Source organism: Peromyscus leucopus, chromosome 8a, assembly GCF_004664715.2.
Source record: "Peromyscus leucopus breed LL Stock chromosome 8a, UCI_PerLeu_2.1, whole genome shotgun sequence".
Lineage (NCBI taxonomy): Eukaryota > Metazoa > Chordata > Mammalia > Rodentia > Cricetidae > Peromyscus > Peromyscus leucopus.
The window spans coordinates 41,951,475-41,961,162 of NC_051085.1; the positions used below are offsets into that span (position 1 = coordinate 41,951,475).

The 9,688-nt window shown below is 46.0% G+C and overlaps 1 long non-coding RNA gene across 2 annotated transcripts; it reads left to right on the forward strand.

Annotated features, from left to right (window-relative positions):
- Positions 1-419: 419 nt before the first annotated feature.
- LOC114683854 lies at positions 420-9,242 on the forward strand. 2 transcript variants are annotated; one of them, XR_003733211.2, is made up of 4 exons: positions 420-504; positions 5,269-5,391; positions 6,480-6,565; positions 7,848-9,242. It is a non-coding gene; the product is annotated as an uncharacterized LOC114683854 (long non-coding RNA). The 2 variants fall into 2 exon arrangements; XR_003733212.2 differs by having other exon boundaries at positions 6,519-6,565.
- The last annotated feature ends 446 nt before the right edge of the window (positions 9,243-9,688 follow it).

Genomic DNA, 9,688 nt, shown 5'->3' on the forward strand with positions numbered 1-9,688 from the left:
CGGGAGGCAGAGCCAGGCGGATCGCTGTGAGTTCGAGGCCAGCCTGGGCTACCAAGTGAGCTCCAGGAAAGGCGCAAAGCTACACAGAGAAACCCTGTCTCGAAAAACCAAAAAAAAAAAAAAAAAAAAAAAAAAAGATTCCCAAGCCATGGCAGTCTCCACATGACAGCTGACAGGTCCTCATCAATACATTTATTTCCATAGTTATTAACAAAACCAGGCCCTCAATTGTTCTCACTAAAGTTCAGCTGAAGCACAGAACCGCTTCAAAATAGTTTTAGCAGAACAGCACAAAAGAAACAGGACTCTCCGTCCTGACAGCTTTTCCAGCTCCTCCTCAGGCCTCCCACCATCTGTGGCTGAACCTACCCCAGTCCCACGCTACAGATCTCATCCAGTTTCCCCCACGCAAAGTTTCTGCCCCGGTTCGTTCCGCATCCTACATCGGAAACAAGACTCAGTCCTGTCTCTCTCTACAACCCCCGTGGCACAGACAAGGGGAATGTAAGTAGATATGGCAGCAAGTGTAAGATTCTTGCCTTGGTGTGTGTGTGTGTGTGTGTGTGTGTGTGTGTGTGTGTGTGTGTGTGTGTGTGTGTTTGTCCATGTTCATGTGAAATGTAAGTACGTGTGTGCACATGCATGTAGTCCCATGTGGAGGACAGAGGTCAACCTCCCAAGTCATGCCTCAAGTGCCATCTACCTTGATTTTTGAGAAAACATCTCTGACTGGTGTGGCATTGCCAAGTGGGCACAGCTGGCAGGCCACGGGGCCCCAGCAATGCATTTGTCTCCACTAGTCTCCAGGACTAGGGTTACAAGAACGCACCACTGTTCCTAGTTTTTAAAATGTGGGTTCTGAGGATAGAGCTCGGGTCTCTTTTTCTTTCTTTTTTTTGTTTGTTTTTTTTTTTGTTTTTTTCTTTGTTTGTTTGTTTTTGGTTTTTGGTTTTTTTCGAGACAAGGTTTCTCTGTGTAGCTTTGTGCCTTTCCTGGAAATCGCTTTGTAGCCCAGGCTGGCCTCGAACTCACAGAGGTCCTCTGGGATTAAAGGCTTGCGCCGCCGCCACCTCCGCCGCCGCTGCCCGGCAAGTTCAGGTCTCATGCTGGTAAGGCAAGCATTTAACTGATGGACCTATCTCCCCAGCTCTCTCCTTGCCTTCTTCGTGGTGATTTCAAGCAACGAGGTGTGGTCCAGCCTGGCTGACGGGTAACACACCTGAGTTTGTAGCCACATCATTTAGTTTCAGACTGAATTGTTGCATGAGAAACAAGCTATCCAGTCACTCTTTCTGTCTACCCAGGGACTCGTCCAGAAGTAAGGACACACTCAGGATGCCTCTGACTCTCTTGTTTCTGAAGTAGCCGCACACCTTGACAGAACATGGAACTATTCCCACTTCCTAGTTATTTCCTGAAGGATAAACACTGACCTGAAATCCTTTTAGTCAGTAAGTCTGAAAGGAACCCATTTTCACGTGAACACTTTTTCCGGTCTTGTGGTGGTTGTTTGTAGCCTCAAAGGCTGGGGCAGGATGTTTCTCTCCTAAGCTTCTCATCTCTCAGATGTCCTTGAACAACCAAACAGAAGTGACATCATTCTCTAATGGCTCTAGTCGACATTCAAGGAGTGTAAAACGGCTCCCTCTGTCTGGCCATGTGGCTTTGTCTCATGGGGAATGTGTGTGTGTGTGTGTGTGTGTGTGTGTGTGTGTGTGTGTGTGTGTATACATGGGTGTTCCAGATGTGTGTATATACCCCGTGTTTACATATAAAAGCATATATGTGTGTGTGTCTTTGTAACCCTACCTACCATTATATCTCTACACAAATACTACTGTGAAAATATTTAATTCAATTCTAAGAGTAACTTGACCATTTTAGCACCTACTAGGTACCAAATAACATGCCTGAGTCATGTAATCCTTCAAGGCAGCTGCGATTTTGCAGCTGAGTAAACTGAGGCTCTGGGTACACAGCCACTAACTGTCACGTGTCTCGGCTTCTTGACCTTTCTCCCCGTTTCCTCTCCTTCCCTTCGCTCTAGCTGCTTCCTTTGAGGGCTCCTCCCTTTTCCCCTAATCTGTGCAGCTTTAGAATCGACTTCTGTCCGAAACCTTCATCTCACTGATGCTCAGGACTGTTGTTTTCCGCAGGGCGCTGGAGCAGGTGGGACCTGCTGTACCCCATCTCCTAAGAGCTGACCGTCAGCATCTCTCACTACTCCATGTTCAGTGACGCATTGGCCATGGTGGGAATACTTACACCACGGCAATTGTCAGCAATGCAGATCAGGGCTTTATTTTGGAAAAGCCAGCTACTAAACATTTGCCAGCATAATGCCTTCTTGTAGAAATTTAAATGTGTGTCCATATGTCTTTGGTCCGTACGTTCTAGGGTGACCCCCATTTATCCAGGACTGGAACATCTCCTGGGATGTGAATTATTTTGGTGTGTGTGTGTGTGTGTGTGTGTGTGTGTGTGTGTGTGTTAGAACAATGGTGATGCTGGACAAATCTGGAGAGTTGGCCACCAAGATTAGGGCCCCAAACAAGGGATCCCACAGAGGGGCAAACCCCCAAATGTAAGGGAATTGCAGACAAAGCAGTGTAAGGCATTTCTATAGCAAAGAATGGCACCCGGTGGTCCTCAGTGGGGGTATCTGCAAGAAACCCTCAAAGCACCCATTGGTAATGACTTTTTATTTACATATCTCCCAGAAGGCACCATGGCAGGTTGCACATTTCCAATGTGGTAGGACTGTGTATGCCTTTTTTTTCTGTAGCTCCCTGTGGTAGAACCTGGATACCCTGACACAGGATAAAGTACATGACCCCTGCTGGTCCAGTGCAGCCTACAGAGTCCTGGGCTGCCAGTTGCCTAGAGACTATATTCCTTTCTGGGGACGCAGTAGCCAATGGCTGATACTGAAACAGAAGAAGGGTTCCAACCCCTCATCACCACTTGGGACAACCATAGTGTCATCTCAGCTTCAGGCTTCTTTGGGGCTCGATACCAGCTGTGCTACAGCTCAGTGTTACACCCCACCCCAGTCCCAGATGATGATGGCAAGGTTTCATCCTGAGGAAGGAAGGGCAAGAGGTTCCACTGGGTGAGGGCTGGGGGTTGGATTCAACCTGATTGTAGTGGAATATTACTTTAAGGTGTGTTCCTTTTGTTCATGTTGCATTTGTTTAACTCTGTGAAGCTGTGTTACTGTGCCTTTCTAAAGCACCTGATGGTCTAGTAAAGAGCTGAACGGCCAATAGCAAGGCAGGAGAAAGGATAGGCGGGGTTGGCAGGCAGAGAGAATATATAGAAGGAGAAATCTCAGAAGAGGTTGGAGAGCTAGCAGCCAGAGAAGGAGGAGGATATCAGAGACCAGCCACCCAGCTACACATCGAGCCATGGAGTAAGAGTAAGACTGACAGAAGTCAGAGAACGGGAAAAGCCCTGAGACAAAAGGTAGTTGGAATAAGTTAAGGAAAGCTGGCAAGAAACCAAGCCAAGCTAAGACGAGGCACTGATAATTAAGAATAAGCCTCCATGTGTGATTTCTTTGGGGGCTGGGTGTCAGCCCCCCCCTAAAAAAAGAGTAAAAAACAACACCTGATGGGTTCAGCTCAAACAATAAACCATTTACAGTACCTTCCAATAACTCTTTCACCATCCGCAAATGGGTAAAATCTTTCTGTATTTACTCCCTAATTCACAAAGACCACACTGAGAAACAAAAGATTCAAGCTCTGAGATAAAGGTAGGCAAAGGTCTAAATGTGCTGTAAGATCAAACATGTCCTCAGAAGAGCAACACTCAGTTGACCACAAGTCAGGATATGGGGATTTTATCAGTGTCACTTACCCAGCTAATCATTAACCCAGATTGCCAAGGACTTAGACAAGCTCCCTAATAGAAACAATATGGACCATGTAGGAACCCTGAGTAAATGTGGCTCTTTGAATTCTATCCCAGGCTTTTCCTGGGCCTTTGAAGACCACTAATCATATTTGGACAGGGGCACGCATGGTGTTGTTGAAAGGTACTTTATGTGTGAGGCCGAGGTCACGTCACTAACGGTCATATCAAGCACAAGAAACTTTGTTGTCTCAGGAGTATGAAAGGTTGCAACCTTCCACCCTACCCCACCCCAAGTTCTTAGCAGGTGTTCCGGACACTGGCATATTTGAGATGTTTACAAAGCCCAAGAAATTAATGTTCATTCATTCTGTGCTCATACTACAGCTCGCTTGCTCTCTCTCTCTCTCTCTCTCTCTCTCTCTCTCTCTCTCTCCTTTATCTACACACACACACGCAATGGGGAGGAGAAATGAAAAATCATATCAAAATATCAAAATCCTACTTCAAAAGGAACCAGGAAAGGGAGAAGAAAAAAACTAAACAAAAACACTTTATCCACCAAATTTTTTTTTAGACACCATTTTTCATGTGTAGCTGTCTGGCCTGATTCTTTTGTTAATAAAATATATATTCATGCATGTATGTATATATATATATGTTATATTGTAAATATCCATATATATGAATATATATATATATGGACTTAAATTCTCCTTTAAACCTACCTCAGAAGAAGAGTATTTAGACGGGAACAGGAGACTCCATCACACATTTTCTGTAGGTGAGTGTAGAAATGGCACCAGAAAGGGGACTTGCAAGTTAGCCGCAGGATTCACGCTACCGGCACAGGACAGGCGATGTGGACATTCGCTACAGAATATCCCGGCTCTTCAGTAGATGGAAAATGTTTCTTCCTCCAAATAACGCTGAGGACAATAAGCATCTTCCTTCACATCTCATATCCTCACTAGCAACAGCGTATCTGTGCTTAAAACTCCTCAGCAACTCTCCACAAGTCTTAAGACCGAGTGTTTCCCGGTACCACCTTCTCATGGGCCTCATCCTCTCACAGGACACACCATCTCATAGCACCTTCATTCTCACAGACCACGTTTTTCCCAAGAGCCCTACCTTCTCACTGGTCCCACTTCTAGACGTTGTTGTCTTATTTATCACTTGCTTCCTCTCACTGGCCCTGCCTGCTAGACCCCCAGGCCTTCCCATTTTGACATATCTTCCCTCTGGCGGCCTATGCTCTCCCAAGGAAATTGCTGGGTGTGGTTGGAATCCCGCCCCATGCTAGTCGTACAAGGTAAACCCTGTGAGATCCCGGGATCTGGTTTCCCACTGTGAAATGAGAGTCCTTACTTCTTCAGTTGCTGTAAACCTGGCCTTTGGTTTACCCTACAGAGGCAGAGAGGGGAGCCAAGAGTTCCGCACACAGCAGCACTCCAAGCTTCTCATCACCTCTTGACTCCGAAACAAATCCAGTTGTTGTCTCCAGGTTATCTGCCCATTTCAAGAAAGCATCAAGTAAGTAGGTGAACTGTTTAGAGCTTTAGAATGTTTCTTGAAGACATTTTCAAAGTATGGAATATATTTGTTCTCATGGAGAATGTAAATGAATGAGTGGAAAATCTAACAATTCCCTATAAAGAACTCAATTGAAATGTCATTTTCCAGGGGAGTCACCTTCCCTGTTATTTGCTGGCCTAATGTCTAGTAATGTCCTTTTCATCAACATAATAAATATTTATGCAACCATTTGCGTAGCATCCACACTGCCAGCTAGGGTGCATTCCTCTTCTCTCTCCATTGTTTTATCCCCAGCACCTGTACATCACGTGGCAGAGAGGCAAAATCAAATAAATACCAGTTGAATGAGCAACCCCTTTCTTTAGCGGCCAACACATGGCCCACAGATCTTCCACAGTTCCCTTCACCTGGAACCTTGTTTGAAATGCAAATGGAGGGTCCTTCCCCAGCCCAGATACTGTATATGTCTCTGGGTGGAGCCCAGAAATCTGTTTTAATAAGCCCCCACCCACTCACCCTAGTGATCCTGGTTCCACCCTCAAGGGCGGAATAAACTAAAGTTGAACACCAGACTGTCTCATGAGGGGTCTGGAATGACAGCGGACAGAAAAACAAAAACTTGCCCTTTAAACTTAATGGGGTTCACAGGGCATATTGTGGGGGATGGGACGTACTGCTGCCTGGGCACAGAGAATGGAGAGACACTGTAACACCGGCTGCCCCTGAACGGATTGCCCCCTCTGACTTCCCCCTCCTTATGGTTTGAATAAAAAGTGACGCCACCCCCCCACCACCACACACACACACCTCCAGGCTCCTGTGTTGGAACACTCGGTCCCCATCTGGTGGGTCTGTGTGAAAGCCTGGGCAGGTTTTAGATACAGGGCCCAGCTGGGAGATGTAGGAGCATGGAGGCAGGCCTGGAGGGTTACAGCTGGCCTGCTTCTGTGGGCTTTTCTCTGCTTCCCGGTCGGCTCAGATGTAAGGAGCCAGACCACCAGCTCCCACTACCACAGACTGGGTCCTAGCTGCCATGACTGACTAGAGATACCTTTAAGCTGGTCTGTCAGGCTTTTCTGTTACAGCGGCAAGAAAAGCAACCAACACACTCTCCCTCTGCCTAGGATTCTGGATTTTAAAAAAAGCCACACCTAAAAGATGTCATTGAAAGGTAAGCGAAGCGTTTAATCCTGGCATGGGAGGGGGGGTGCATGGGGGGCAGAGGCAGATGCATCTCTGTTGTTGAGTTGGAGGCTGTTGTGGTCTACACAGCAAGTTCCAGGCCAGTCAAAGCTACAGAACAAGACCCTGTTTTCAAAGAAAAAAAAAAAACAAACATAATTTTGTGTAAAAAAAATTTATTTGGGGCTAGAGAGATGGGTCAGCAGTTAAGAGTGCTTATTGCTCTTACAGAGGACCCCTGATTCAGTTCCCAGCATGCACTTCAGGCAACTCGAAACTGCCTATGATTCTAGTTCCCGGGCATCTGACCCACTCTGGTCTCCCACCATGTTCTTCAACTCACACGGGCACGGTACATACACGTAATTTTTTATTATTATTAAATAAATCTTTCAAAAGCTATCAGGGTCACATCAGTGCCAAAGAGTGAGTGGAATGAATGTAGAGACTAGCCTTGGGTCAAATCACGTGGCTCGTTGTCCCCCGTGAGCCCGAGCCAAGTTCACCACCACTCACCTGGACCACACGCCTTCCCTGGAGGGAACCGCTTCTCTGGTCCTGTGGGGATTCCTCTTTCTATTGCTCTCTCATCTGCTCACTCTGGGTGACTCCGAGAGCATCTCTATGCCCGCTTAGGAATCCCTGAAAGCCATCGTGCTGGAGCTCAGCCCACTCAACACAGCTGAACAAACTCCTTCTGTGACCTGCCTGATAAGAACATTTGGTTTACTCGGCCTGGCCAGGGGTGTGTGTGCGTTTGCTGTTTCTTTAATAAGGGGAGACCATTTAATTCATATAAAGCTATTTACACTAAAGAAAAAAAAATCAGTGGGAAAGAGAAGGATCCTATAAACAGAAATCCCCACCCATGAATGAGCTGGGCATTATCCAAGTCATAAGGTCATTATCAATTCATAAGGTCTTATTGGTGCAGAAACAATGTATCATTTGGAGTCACGTTCCATAATAAAACCAAGAGAAGGGAGCTTCCTCAAGTAATTTTCACGAGAAGATGGCTCAAGGCCTCAGACCACTGATCTCAGAAACACTGAGCCCCTCCCTCTGCTGAGACCTGTGCTGGCAAAGTGGTCCCTGTAACTGTAGGTGAGCGGTGTTCAGCTGCCTGATGTAGGGACTTAGAAGCGACCTTAGGTCCTCTGCAAGAGCAGCAAGCTCTCCTAACGTCAGATCCATCTTCCCAGCCCAAGACGAAGATGTAGTTAAAGTATCCGCCGTGCCTTTGAAAATGTATTCTTTATGTATTCTTTCAGATCACTCATCTGAACTCCTCTATTTATTCCACCAGACTATTTCAGATCGTAAAAATGTTCTTTCCAGAATATTCTGACGTCAATTTCCAGGGAGTGAAAAGAGGGAGAAAATCGTGCAGTCTCACAGTCGGTGGCCTCTGCGGTTCCTGACTTTAACAGGAATGGCTTTGCAAAGCTATGTGTTTATTCGCCGTGGGTGTGTCCTGGATTCCACTGTCAAGCTCCCTCAAAGGCCACAGCCATACCTTCCCATGAAGACTTCCCCCTTATTAAAGAAACACCTCCCACAAACTCAGCAGGGCCAATGGGAAGGGTGAAGACAGGAAGAGATTCTTCTCCCTCTCCCTGGCCAAGGATCGGAGTCCCTTCCCGTCAGGATCTTTCCATTTCTTTCATGCTAGAAGGACCTTCCTAAATTCGTCAAGCAGAGATGAGATTTGGGCTTGAGATACGACTCCACTCTCATGCTACATACTCAGACAGGCTGCTACCTACCTTCTTATTTTTCCACATTGTTACAAGTGTTTCCGTAGGTATAAGCAGGTGCACAGATGAAATGTGATCTGCTATTAATGTAACTTACATTCTCCTGCTAAATAGTGATTTTTGTCATGTTTCATATTCATCTTAGCTATGTGGGTTTACTTTTCTCTTTGTGAAATTCCTAATTATCGCCTTTGGTCATTTTTCTATTTGATTCTCCCCCACCCCCTTTTCCATCAATTTCTAAGAACTCTTTATCCATCGCAAACACTGTCAGGCATTGTTCTTTGCAAACATTGCTCCAGATCCATTGTTTCTTTAGAGCTCGGGTGGATGGGAGTAGCACATGTCCACAAATGTGCAGGTGTGCACTCTCTTGCTAAACATTGGCAGGCCAGAAGAGGATGCTGGCATCTTTTGCTCTCTCCTCTACTCCCTTAAAAACAGGCTCTCCCTAACTGAACCCAAAGGTTGACATTTGGGCTAGGCCAGCTGTCCAGTGTGCTCCCAGATCTGTCTGTCTCCACCCTTCGATGTTAGAGTCTTGGGCACATCCAGCCACGCCCAACTTTTTTATATGGGTGTTTAAGATTCAACCTCAGGTTTTCAGGCTTGCACAGTGAGTACTTTCCCTCGCTGAGCTGTCTCTCCAGGCCTCTGCTCTATTTGTTAAAGTGTACAGTGATGTGCGTCTGATTAAGATTTATTCTCTTTCATTTCTAGTCTCTGGGTTTCTGGTCTTGCTTAAGAATCTTCTTCTTTCCTTTCGGATGTGTATGATCACGTGTCTATAGTCCCAACTACTCAGGAGGCTATGGCAAGAGGGTCATGAGTGAAAGAGCAACCTGGGCCACATAGTGAGAACCTGTCTCAAAATATTTTTAAAAATAAATAAATAGAAATGGGCCAGGCTGTCATTTTGTCTCAGTGCTCTGCTTACTAACTCCTCCTTTAATATTTGTTTTATTTATATTTTATTTGCATGTCTGTGTGGGGCTATGTGCAATCTGCAGGTATGTGCATGTGTGTGCTGGTGCCTGTAGAGGCCAGAAGAAGGCATGGGAGCCCCTAGAGCTGGAGTTACAGGCAGTGGGGAGCCCCAACACATGGATGCTCTTTACTGCCGAACCTTCTCTCCAGCCTCTGTTGATTAATTTCTGCAGGAGGAGGGTATTTGGTTGGATTGCAGTTGGATTTGTTTTCTAGTAATGGGTGGAACAGCTACTGTTCATAAGTTTCACGGCTGGTATCAGGTATTCTTCCTTAGAAGTTTTTAAATCCTTTAAAAATCAGCAAACAGCTAACTTTCAACAATAAATTCCTATTGTCTGACTGAATTTGCAAGAACTGCCAGAGGC